A 12,690-nucleotide genomic window follows, 5' to 3' on the forward strand; every position below is an offset into this window, starting at 1 on the left:
TTCTGGACTCAAGGGATCAGTGGGTTATACTTGATTTAGAGTAGTGAAGTATCTAGCCACTAAAGCACAAGGCATAGATTGAGAATAGCACTGTGAAATGTAACTAAATCACTTCTGTTTTAAAGTTGCTCCACATCTGGTCCATTTGGATCCCACGTGGGCAAAGCAGCTTGTTCCTGTTGATGCCTGTCTGTATAGAAATACCCTACATTTAGCTTGATATTTGAAAAAAGGTAACTTCAAATTAACCTTTGGGATCTTATGGGAGTTCTTTAATTTTCTCTTCTCAGAAGTGGTCAAAATGGATAAAAATAATCACTGGATTTCAAACAGAAATGTGTTTGCTGAAAGGAAAGACAGATATTTTTCTTCCAAGCCTAAGAGCATGTTTCCTCTGTTGCTAGTGAGACATGACTGTGACCAGAGATGGGTGTACATGTACATAGAATGCATGACAAAATTTCCTTTTCACCCCAAACAGCTTTGAAAATAATATCAGATGGAAAATGTAGAAACAGAAAGGTTATTTGTCTGTTTAGTGTCTCATTTAGCTGTTCTCAGGCTAGTTTGGAGAGTCCTAACCTACTTTACATTGATTGGAAAAGTCTGAGTAATTACCTGCACTAGACAGAGCTTTCCTCAGTATAGACCTTTGTATCTTTTGGAAATGCATTGCTTGTCTTCAATTGTTTGTGTCCCTGGACTCTTCATCCAGGCACCACTGGATCTGAGGAGAGGGGAAAGGAAGTCAATGGGTGTCTTCCCTAATCAAGTGAATCGGTCTGGCTGAGCTATTTCCCCATGGCAGCCCTCCTGGTGCAGTGCCTTTGTGTTGGGAGCTGGAAGGTGTTGCTAACACCCATGCTGTGACTACCCCTAAGCAGGGCTCGCACAGCACCAAGGCTCTTTCTAACATCCCCCCACAATGGGATGGAGGGGTAGGAGCTTGGGGGGAACATAACCAGAACAGTTGACCGGAACTGACCAAAAGGATATTCCATAACGCATGACATTGGCTCAACTATAAAGCTGGTAAGAAGGAGGAGAAGGGCAGAGGAGCTACTCCTTTGTCCTCTGGAGCAACTGCTACATGTTTTGGAGCCCTGCTTCCCAGGAAGGGGCCAAACATCGCCTGCTGATGGAAAGTAGCAAGTAAATCTGTGGGTTTTTTCCTTCTATTCCACACACAGAATTGCTTGGCATCGTTTTGTTTCTCATTAAACTGCCTTTGTTTTTACCCACAAGGGCTTTCTTTCCGTCTTATTTTCCTTCCCTCTTTAGCTCTGCAGAGGAGGGAGAGGAAGCGGTGGTGTTGACAGAGTGGCTTGGTGGGCACCTGGTGCTCAGCCAGGATTAACCTGCCACATCAAGCAAGAGTGTTCAAATACAAATCCCTGATTTAAAGTTGAGAAAAAAAGTCATCAAAAATTTCATTTCCAGAATGCTTGTCCTGAGCAAGGTGTTATATCTGTCCTCTTACCCCGTCACAAGCTTTCCATCTATGACCTCTACTCCTCAACATGTTACATGAGCACACTATAATTTGAAGAGCATTGTCCAGATTCTGCTGCTTACTTCTTACTGTTTTCCGTTCAGTAATAGTCTCCTGGGAAAATGTCTGATGAAAATACTAATGTCTTATCTGAATTACATAGTTGTTTAATACCAACTGTCAGTGTATTTTCTTGTGCCAGCCACTTGCCTCACTGCAGCACATTTGCTGTAGGCTGAGAACTATGCCCCTGGGTAGCAAAAGACTCAGACACAGTTTTGGGTCTTCTCTGAACTGAAAGTTAAATTTATTAAAGTCATTACTTTGTTAAGAGTTTATTCTTGGGGAGATGTAGAATCTTCTCTCTGTTCAGGACTTGTTTTAACTAAGAGATGTTGTAATGATGGACACTATGCTTCTTTACTATGAAGACATGATGGTGATGGCAATGTCAGAAGTACCTGCACGAGGAGGACGTGTGCTGAATCTGACTTTGTGTACATCGATGGGCAGTGTGTGCCTGACAAACAGCAGTGTGATGAGGATCGGAACTGTGAGGATGGGTCCAGTAGGAGTGCCAAACTGTGCCAAGTAAATGAAACCAGCTGTGGGCTTCAATCAAGCCAGTGTATCCCTGCATCCTGGAAATGTGAGGTGAAGAGTGGTTTTGCACCTGGTGGTAGTGTGAGGGTTGTGGCTCATCCATGTGCCAAAGGACTGAAAGAAGTGCTGGGGTTTAACCCCCCAGCCCTGAATGAGGATTGGCATATGGATGATGTCCACAACCAGGCAAGAAAGACCTTCCTGATTGTTTTTTGTCCAGGGCCTGGCCAGCCTTGAGTGGGAACTGATTAGAAGATCACCACCAGGTGCCCCCACCTTCCACATTAACTTGAAGGCAGGGCAAGAAGCCAACAATATAAGATCTGACTCTGCTTGTAGTGGGGTTGGGCTTGTTTACATAGTGTAAGTGCTGTGTGGGGATTCTGGGTGTTGAAAGGGTTCCCTGACTCTTCATGGCAAGTGGAGTTCCCAGGATGGCAGAACATCAGAATGCGAAGCTGTCTCTGAGTCCCTACTATATAACTGGGCACATGGCCTGGCTGCTGCCATTGCCCATAGCTTGCTCCCTTCTTCACTGTGGTGGGTGAGTGCATTGACTTGTTCCTTCCTCTGGCTGTCTGGCACTTTGGATCTCTGGTGTGTGATGTGGTAGCAGAGGGAGGAGTTTGGCTGCTGGTCTGCCTGTTCTAACCTCATTCTATCTTGGGCAACAAGTCAGAAGAGATGTACAGATCTCTGCGACAGACTTGGAAAAGGTGTAACCTGCCTGGAAGTTCCCATTAATTTTTGGTAATTCTTCTTTTGTAGACCAGCTTGAGAAATGTTGGATCTCCTCAGAAGCTGAAAGAATGGCAGCCTGTCATTGCTTCAGCTGAGCTTGTAAATACCTCAGCTTTTCTGAAAGTGAAGACTGAGGTGTTTCTCTTTAGATAACATGTTTTTAAATTTGACCTTATCCATTTTGGAGTCAGTTTCCCCACTGGGAAAGCAGATAATGACCTGATATGTTGTTTGGAGTGTTTTGGAGCTATATCTAGTTATGGTTGTTGAGTGCTTCACAGTTCTTGAAATAAAGGTATTTCTGAGGTATAAAGGTGTTATTGAGTAAGCTCTGTGGGGAAAAGTTGTCAGGGGACAGATTCCTGGCTTGCCAGCTGTTGGTCAGCAAAACAGTTTGGGTATATTCAAGGCAGAGGAGTCAACATTATGAACATTTTGGCCTTGTTTGGTTAGGCAGTGAAAAATGGTCACAAACAGAGGCTTGTGTGGGGCCAGAACCATGTTTCAGTGCCACGAGTCTCTGCAGTCTTGTGGGAAAGTCTTCTGTTGAGATCTTACAGTAAAGTGTTTTTCTCTGAGACTGCAGAAAGCATTGAGGCAGGAGAAGTTCCTTTTACCCAGCACTGGTACGTCAGCATGAAATTCACCAAACAGAGTTGGACTGAGCAGCATCTCCCATCCTGTTGGATGTAGATCTGAGACCCCTTCTCACCAATGCTGCATCACAGACTGTGAGGAAAACGAGAGGGGACAGGGAGGGGGGACAATAGTTACACCTGGGATGAGCCCAGCCCTTAGCCCAGGGGCTAGGGTAGATTAAAGGACTACAGTGAAGGCAGTTGTGGGATGTGTGTTTTTCTTATGAGCCGTGTAAATCCTTGCTGTGCTTTTCCGGCATGATTCCTTGCTCATTTCCACCTCTAGATTTTGTAAAACTTTTTATGTACTGATTCAAAGCTTGCAAATGCAGAGGCATTTATTTGCAAATGTGAATGCACAGGGAAATGCCTCATTTTATCCAGGTTCCTCTGGGAATCGTATCGCTCTTGGGATGTTCAGTGTTTTTAAGTGAAAGATTTGAAAAATTAAACCTGGTTTGTTTGGTTGTTTGTTTTTGCTGGCAGGAGTACAGCTGTAAGAGTAATAGTAAATCTAGCTATATCCTAAATCCTGAAAATATTTGTTGTGTTAAGTACAACCACAGTGTTCTGGTGAGATTTTAATTCAGACCTCAGTCTGGGGCCCATTTCTAGTTGTTCTTATGTGCAAGCCTAAACAGTCTGGTTTGTAGTGTACCTCAAAATGGAGTGGTTCCTTTTCAATTTGACTATATCCTCATATTTACAAAATCATTACATCTTAAGTTGCATAAAACAGCTATATACAAGTCTTTTGGTTCACAAAAAAGAAACCTTAGGAAATATTATTGCATATTCTGATTGGAAAAAAAATATTATGCTCTTGAATACAGGAAAATAACAAGTTAACCAGGCAGCAATGAGTTTTGGGCCGTCACTGAATTCTTAAATTTGCATTTGAAGCTTATTATTGAGAAAGTTGTCAAGAAAACAGATCTTAGGCTGGAGCAACAATAAAAATAAGCAAAGTAAATTTTGATCTTGTTTTCTGTGAACTTTACACCAGAAAATCAGTTACATGATTCTGTGTAACTGCTCGGAGGAAGAAAGCATATCATGTGGTAATTATAACTTTCAACCTCAATTAAGGTAAAACTGAATGAAAAAATCATGCTTTGGAATGATGAATATGTTCTGTAAAATAAGAATCTTTTCACCATCATTCAATTATGAATAGAAAAAAAAACAGGGCTATCAGATGGCATGTCCAAGGAAATCAAAGCTGCCTGGAAATGGAATTTGTGTGAAGAAGAGAATTTGGCCATTTCTTTGAAACAGCCAAACATGCAGTAGCCTGTGTGCACAACTGATGAGGATGTGGACTAGTCCAGCCCGTCTGGAACACGTTTAGTTGGATGTACATGTGCATGTCTGCAGTGTGCACATAATGAATTCAGTGCGTCCTGTATCACCTGCAACTCCCGACATCCATCGCAGGAGGGGTGTGCCACATGTGGCTCCATTTCCATCCAAGACTCTCATATCTGTGAACCTCAAGAATGGAAAGGAAGAAACTTTGTACACCGGTGTTATTCTGTAATGAGAACATATAAACAAGATATTATTTCCTTCTTTGGGGACTCCATTGTGTAGTTAAAACTTCAGTGGAACTTTCTATTCTAACCTGTTGATGCTCACCAACCCACTTTTCCTGCAGGTGGACTCAAACCAGTCTTTCAGAATTTCTTTCTCTGTAGCTGAACCAGGCAAGATTTTTTACATTAAACTGTTGAGTCACCAAAATCTTCATACCTGTCATCAGTTAATTTTTTCATCGTTTATTCTTCTAATAAGCCTGAGATATGCTGAAGCTGCTTTTCAGTTTTTTGTTTAGTTTAGCTTGTGCTTTACACAACTGGGAGCACTGTAGCTACTTTTTCTGTTCAATGTTGAAATTGAACAATCAAACATACTTTGCAATAGAGAAACAAATGATTTCCATATGCATACAAAATCCCTAAACAAATCCATCAAATATGTTGTCTCAACTATTTTTCTTCCAGCACTGAGAGAATACTGGCACACAGTTAATATACAGCATCTGGTTAGCTGAGAATGCATCAATATCTCTGAAGCTTTAAAAATTTTCTTTGAAAAGCAAGCCTTTCCCACAAAGTATGAAACCATCCATCTACAGCGTTTGACTGTGTTACTGATTCCCCAGACCTTTAGTATACTTGACAGGCAGTTTTGGTAGGTTTACGTGTAGAAGGTAGTAAATGTATACTTTCAGGGCTGCCAAAATGGGTATTTTTGTAATTTGTTCTCTGGAAATTGCCATATTAAATATTTGTGTTTCATGTCATATATGTATTGTTTATGATCACAAGGCTAGAGAAAATAGCATGTAATTTGCCACGTAAGACTACTCTTTATACAAGTGTTCCCACTTGAGTTTAAAAAGGAGCTCTTGGTGTTGCTGAAGCCAATAGTGAATTTCCCATAGACTTTAGCAGCAGTTGGCCTCTATTTCACCATAGGAATTTAAGAGTGGATTCCAAAGGGGATCTAACTCTAGGTCCAAAATTTAGATCCTTAAATCTCTGCTCAGATGGTGTCTAAACTCTCTAGACACCTACATTTCTGTTGTTAAAATTCTCCATCTGATGGTAAAATTCTCCAGCTGGCTATTACCTTTGCCTTGAGAGCACAAGCACATTTAGACCCGCTCCTTGTAAAGAATCACCCATAAGTATTCTCCACACTGTCTTACACACAGTACTCAGTCTGGTACTAACTTCAGGAAACATCTGAAATTTGATAGACTGGGTTGTGAATGTGAAGGTAAAGGTCCTTTCCTCACATGCAGCTCCACTTTTCTAGGCTTTTTGTAGCTCTAGCTTAGGGGTCGTCTGAGCATGATTTTGTGGGGACTAGCTGAAGAGAAAACAGGAACAGCACATGTAAGCATGGTGCTGGAAGGACACCTGGCTTCTGTTTATGCCTTTTGCTCGGCTGCATGTGTTTTATTCATGGAAGCTTAATCTAAGACTATGTACACTGTCCTTGGAGCAGGGACAGAAAGCTTTGTCTGTTCCTCTCTGATAAGTGCTTACTGGGCTCCAGACCTACACTAATACCAGTTCCTTCTCTCTTGCCAAACTTACATTTAATTATTCCCTGTAAAGTGAAACAGCTTCCTGTCTGAGTACCCAGAAGCTTGGCAGTTAATAGTTCAGGCGTTTTTGCAGATGAAGGGTGGGTTCAAAGTGCCTAAGGAGTAGGAGAGGAATGAACTTCTGGCTCCCAGGCTAACTTTACCTGACGGTACTACTGGGGGGGAAAGCAGCTTCCCCCTTGCCAGATAGAAGCACTGTGCTGCTGCAGGGCTCAGAGGGCTTCTCTCCATCACCATGCCACCTCATCCAAGCAGTGAGAACCAGCTGAGGAGCAGCAGCCACAGTGAAAATCCTGGAGAATTAAGGAGGGAACGTGTTTGTGAAGAAACAGCACCGTGTGCTGGGAGGTGTGGGGGGAAATCCTGCTGGAAGCAATGGCTGGGATGCTAATGCTTACCAGACTTTTAATTCTTTTTCTTTCCAACCTTGTCGAGATCCCGAGGCACCCAAAAGAGAAAGTTTGGAAACTATCCTGTAAGCTGGTACCTTTAAAGAGTAAGCAAACAATGAATCTGTGGTCTAATTACACCAGGAATTTTCCAGACTTTTCAGCTGTTATGTAAAACATTTTGCCTCCCCAATAGTAATTATAAACTTCTTAACGAGACTGATTTACTCAGGAACAATAAAGTTTAGTCTAAATTTATATGTTATTCAAAGGAAAGCAGCTCAGGAACTTGCTGTTCAAAGGGAAATTTGTAGTGCTGTTTAATACAGAGCTAAAATTAAAAAGAAAGAAAAGAAGTCTGTGTTTTACATTAAGCCAAACCTTTTTGATAAGAATGCTGGCCTGGAGCAATCTAAGCCATGAAAAATGAGCTCCCTGAGCACTCCTGTCAGAGACCAGTGATGGAAGGATCCCTGTAAATTCTTAATCTGCCTTTCTTCGTGGAAGGACAATATAGTTCTATAGAAAGGAAGGTCAAGGAACTGAACCCCCACAGTAGGTATCCAAAAAAGCAATCAAGCTAAACTAGCAGGGAGTGGATTCCAGCTGAACTCTGTAGTGAGGAGCTTTTCTCTTCCACCACAGGTACCTTATAGAAGGGAAGATTCCTGGGACTAGTGGTTTAATTTCTCTGGCTACCATGCTAATCACATACGTCCCATAATTACTGTCTTTCATTCTTTTTCCCAGACTGTCATTCTTCTGTCTTTTAGCTCTGTCCAACAGGCAGACAATGTAGACACAAAGGCTGTGAAAGCTGGCGAGGCACCTGATGGAACTCTGAAGCTCTGTGCTACACTACCCTGTGCCCCGCTCTCCCTTTCAAATGTTTAATTTGCATTCTTTCCCAGCAATAGCCAAATGTTCATGGGCTGCTTTCCATTTTCACCTCATTAGATTATATGTCTGAACATAAAAATGACTGAGAGCTGTGAACCAAATCAAGCTCCTGCAATGTGTGCTGCAAACATGCCAATCATAGTGATGACACAAGGTGAGGATTTGGCAAAAGTCATGCATGGCATTAATGTTAATTGTGTATTTGCAGGTTAGACCAGTGTCAGCTTTACAGCAAACTCATTATCTTATTTATGGAACAATGATGAGTTTCCCCAAAGGCAAAGTAAATAATCCTGCCACAGACAGTGAAGAGAAGGGGTCTCTGACCTGAGGAAAAAACACAGCACTGGTCAAAGGAAATGGCCAAGGGACAGCAGGTTCTTTCTGTTCTGGTCAAATCCATGGGTCATGCACCTTTTCTGGCTATGTTACACAGAGGAAAAGGATGCAAATTAGACTAAACCCTAAAAGCTGGTAAAGCTTGGTAAAGCCTCTTCAGGAGGTTTTCAGGTAGGTTCAGAGAACTGCTGCCTCATGGAAGCACCTTGCTGGCAGGGTAGGGGCTGTTATTGCCATGAGTTGGAATGCTGTCCTCGCTCTGTGTCCTTCCCCTGAGCTGGACCTCTGGCACAGAGGTCTGCTCCTCACAGACCCCAGCTACCCGCCTTTCTGGGCAGTTCACTTTGCATCTGTAGAAAAGGGGCCAGGGGCCCATGGCTGCTTCCAGGCAGACCACAGGTTGCAAACAAACAGAAGAGGGAAGGCTCCGCATCTGGGAAGAGCCATTCATATAACTCTGCAGAGACCACTTCTAAATTTAGAGTAATATATTTCAGAGATGGTTTTACATAGTGTAGTGTCCTACATAAGGGCCTCGTGGTGAGTACTCATATATGTTGAGTTTTAAACTGAGGGAGAAAATCAAATGTATTTCTCCAAATATTATCTTGCCCAAGAGCTGATATTTAAGTGTTGTTTACACCAAGTATTCAACTGAACATAGGAAAGAAAAAGGGGAAAGAAAACCTATGCCACATTTTTAAATGTGATTATACCATTGTGCACATCTAATTGTTTTATCTTCTTATTGAGATAATAAACCACAAAAGGAATTGCTGGATAGGTATCCCACACTTCAGTTTAAATATGAACTCTTGTGTGGCATGGCCTTTGGAGAAGTGCATTTTATTTCATTAAATAAAAAGAAAGAAAAAAAAACCCACTATAGTGGGAAGATACATATTGTATTTAGAGTTTCTTGGGAGAAAGGGGAAAGACTGAAATGTAAGTGAAGGAACACAGTGGGGAGGAATCCACCCTGCGACTCACCAGCCCTGCGCTCCGGGATTTCATAACGACTGTAGCTATGGCAGGAAAGCTTTTCTCTTCATCTTTGAAAAATGTGCCTGCAGCCTTCCTGGGAACCTTGATTAGGCAGCTGATTTGAAACTAATCTGCTATGTGTGTTAACTGTGAAAATATACCTTCAAGCATTTGGCAGTTTTCTGCCTGGCTTGTGAGAGACGTGGCCCTCAATTTGCACAATTTGGATTGCAATTTTCCCATAGCTTTAGGATATGTATATTTAAGGCTCTGATAAGAAGCAGCTTCAATACACTGGGGTAGAGAATTTGTTGCTGGTGAAGGTGTGAAAAGATGGGAAGGAAGGGGGGTTGAGAGAAGGCACCCACATCGGTCCTGTACAGGTTAATGCAAAAACCTTGTGATCCAGGAGAATATTCAGCAGAGCCCTTCTATCTAGGAGCCAGAGCAGAGTTTTAAGATGCTTGATCACTTGCAACTGTGATCATTAGATTTTTGCATGTCCCACATTTCTGAATATGAGGCTGCCTCAAGCGCTCACACACACGCGGAGTTCCTGGAGCTTACCAACTGCAGCTGAACTGTGGTGTCTGTGTGTGGGCTCTGAGCCTGACACACATGCAAGTTAACTCTTTCTTTGTGGGTGAGCTCAGCTGAAGGTTGTGATCCACAGACCTTCTCACCAGTGAAAAAGACAGGCTCAGGTCCTCTTTGCTACACTATGTATGACAGCTCCATGCAGGGACACTTGCCCCTTGGCTTCTTCAAGTGGGAATTTGGACAGTGTTGAAGCGGGGGCAAGCTAAGGGATTGCACAGAGTGTTAACAGCATAGCTTATAATTAGACTTTTAAATTTTTGCTGCTTTCCTACTTTCATATCAGATTTTTCCATGGATATTAGTAAAACTCTCCATAGCTTGGAAGCTTAAAGAGCTTTCTTTTAAGGAAAAGAGCGTGCTTGCCTGGTGAGATTTCTTCAAGCTAAGCTGTACCAGCTCTACTATAAATCCAAATTCTTGCATTTTCTTTTATATTCTTTGGCGAGGACTCACTCATATTCCTTGATTCTTAAAGCCAGCTTGATGGAAAGAGCAGAATATGTAAATGGCTCCTTGACTGAAAATCTAGGCCAGAAATTTCAAAGAAAGCATTGTCAAAATCCTTTAAACTACAAAATCATAACTCAGCTACTTACATATAACAAAACTATCTTCTAGTATTTTACTTTATCGCTGAGCACTATCGTCTTTAAAGTGACTACTGAGACTGACCAGCTTTATTAATGACCTCATAGCTGATAAATTTTGCAGCTAAGTGTCTTACTGCCTGTGAGGTAACGCTGGAGAAATAGATAAGTGCGTCTGTCTGACTGACTTTAAGAATTGCACTTTTGTGAGCTTCCCTCTTAATGCTTTCCTTTAAAGAACAGTATAGCCAATTTTTTATTTTTTTTTTTTTTTTAATTTTAAGTCTTCATTGTTAAATATGCTTCTCCAGGGCATGTAATAAACAGAACGTATAATATATTTAGTGTTCTGGTTGAACCGTAGATGGGCTCCCTCGTAAATGTAAGAAGGCACTCAGCAAGTTTTAAACAAGAGGGAGAAAGGCTGTTGAAAGGAATGAGTGGACTTGCAAACCATGACATAAAAGTCATCTGAATAACTAAACACAGTAAAGTAAGTACAAAGAAATGGCTAGACCTAGGCTAGCAAGGGAAATGGGGGATGTCTGGAAGTGGTTCACTGAAAACTACCACCAAAAGAGGTCTTTCCAAGCAGCGTGATTGTAGACAAGAGTTGTTGGATTGCAAGCCAAATTTTGAATGATTCTGAAACGGTAGATGCAAAGGTCTGGGGACAGGGTGTAGGAGAAAAGGGGCTTCCAGCAGTGAAGCCTGCAAAACATCTCCTTTACTTGTTTTAGGATGCACAGTAACAGAGATAGGGCCAAACAGCAGCAGGCCAGCTGTCTGTCTGTTCATACACTACCTGTCTCTGAGGATCACCAGAAACTTCACAGGAAAAGTACATAAAGTACTATAGCAGAGAGTCAGGAATAACTTGTTTGTAGAGAAAGTTTCTCCCTAATCAGTTAACATTCGACTTATGCACTAGATGATATCTTTCTTTTTGTAAATGTTTTCTACTGCAATGCTGCCTATGCTCATTACCCTTTTTAAACATCTCCTCTGGTTTTGATTCCTATGAAGACTCTGGATTCAACTGTATCCTACAGCTCTAGTTGCCTTTATTGGTGTTAAATATTTTGCCTGATAATTTTGTTGGATATCCTTCTTTCTTTTATTTTTTTTTTTTTTTTTCAAATAAATGAGTAGTAGGAATATAGTTGGCCACAACTCTATTAATAAAACCAAATTCAAGTAGAGAATGTATTTTTGCTGGAATGAAAATTGCTTTATAAAACTGTCAGATTCACTATAATTTTGTTACAAAAGAAAATTGGAAAAAAATGTTCCAGAAACACAAAAAAAGCCCTCCATCTAGCATTTAATTTTGAAATGCTGTTTCATTTTTATATTATTTGATTTTGTATTATTATGTTTTTAGAGTCTCAGATGAAACATTCTGATGCATCTAAATCAAATTGTATTTTCAGAATGCTCATTTATAAACAAGTTGGAAATTTTCAGTTCTTACTGAACAGCAGTTTTGCAATACTAAATAGGGCATCGTGAAATGGAGATCTTATCCTCAGCTACAGCTTTACTTAGATGTAAACAAAAAACACTAATATGCACCATCCATTGTTTCTTCTTTGTCCTTGCTTTGATCTTAATTTTTTCCACTGTGCTCTGTGTTTTATAGTCATTAACACCCATCTCTGGATTTCTGTTTTCACTCAATTATTCTGGTATAAAGTGGTCAGAACTGAACCAAGTTATTGCAGATATTGATAACATATAAGATTATTCACACCTTCATAACTTTCTGTCATAATTTCTATACTATCTTTTATTGATTTGACTATGCAAGATAATTTGAGTTTATAGACCTTCATTAAATAAACCACAGAGCATACATACATTTACAGCTTTACTCTGTAGTTTTAGTCTCCCAGAGAGAGGCTAAGGTATTTTTCTTGGGCTCTTACTTGTGAATAATTTTAGTCTTTTTTGGGTGCTACCTGACATTTATCACCCCTGAATTTTATATACCTTTTTTTTTACCAGGGTAGGAAATTTTTTTCAGGTTCACTTCTGAGGAACAGTTAGACCATAATAGGGTTCTGGATATGTATTGGCTTTCTGCTCAAAAGAACAGGGTGAAAAAGCGTTTTCACTTAAGCTGGAGTTACCACTTCACAATCATCCATCCTCATGGTATTATGTCATGGTTTGCATTAGTATTTCTAGCTTCTCTTTTGAAGTTTCCAGCAATGTTCCTTTATTATTTTCAGTGTCACAGTGAGTAGTGCAGTGTGTTGTTCCTCTTAGGGAACCCAGGAAGCTGCCTCCAAACTCC

This window comes from Merops nubicus, unplaced genomic scaffold (genome assembly GCF_000691845.1).
Source record: "Merops nubicus isolate BGI_N331 unplaced genomic scaffold, ASM69184v1 scaffold15171, whole genome shotgun sequence".
In the NCBI taxonomy this organism is placed as follows: Eukaryota; Metazoa; Chordata; class Aves; order Coraciiformes; family Meropidae; genus Merops; species Merops nubicus.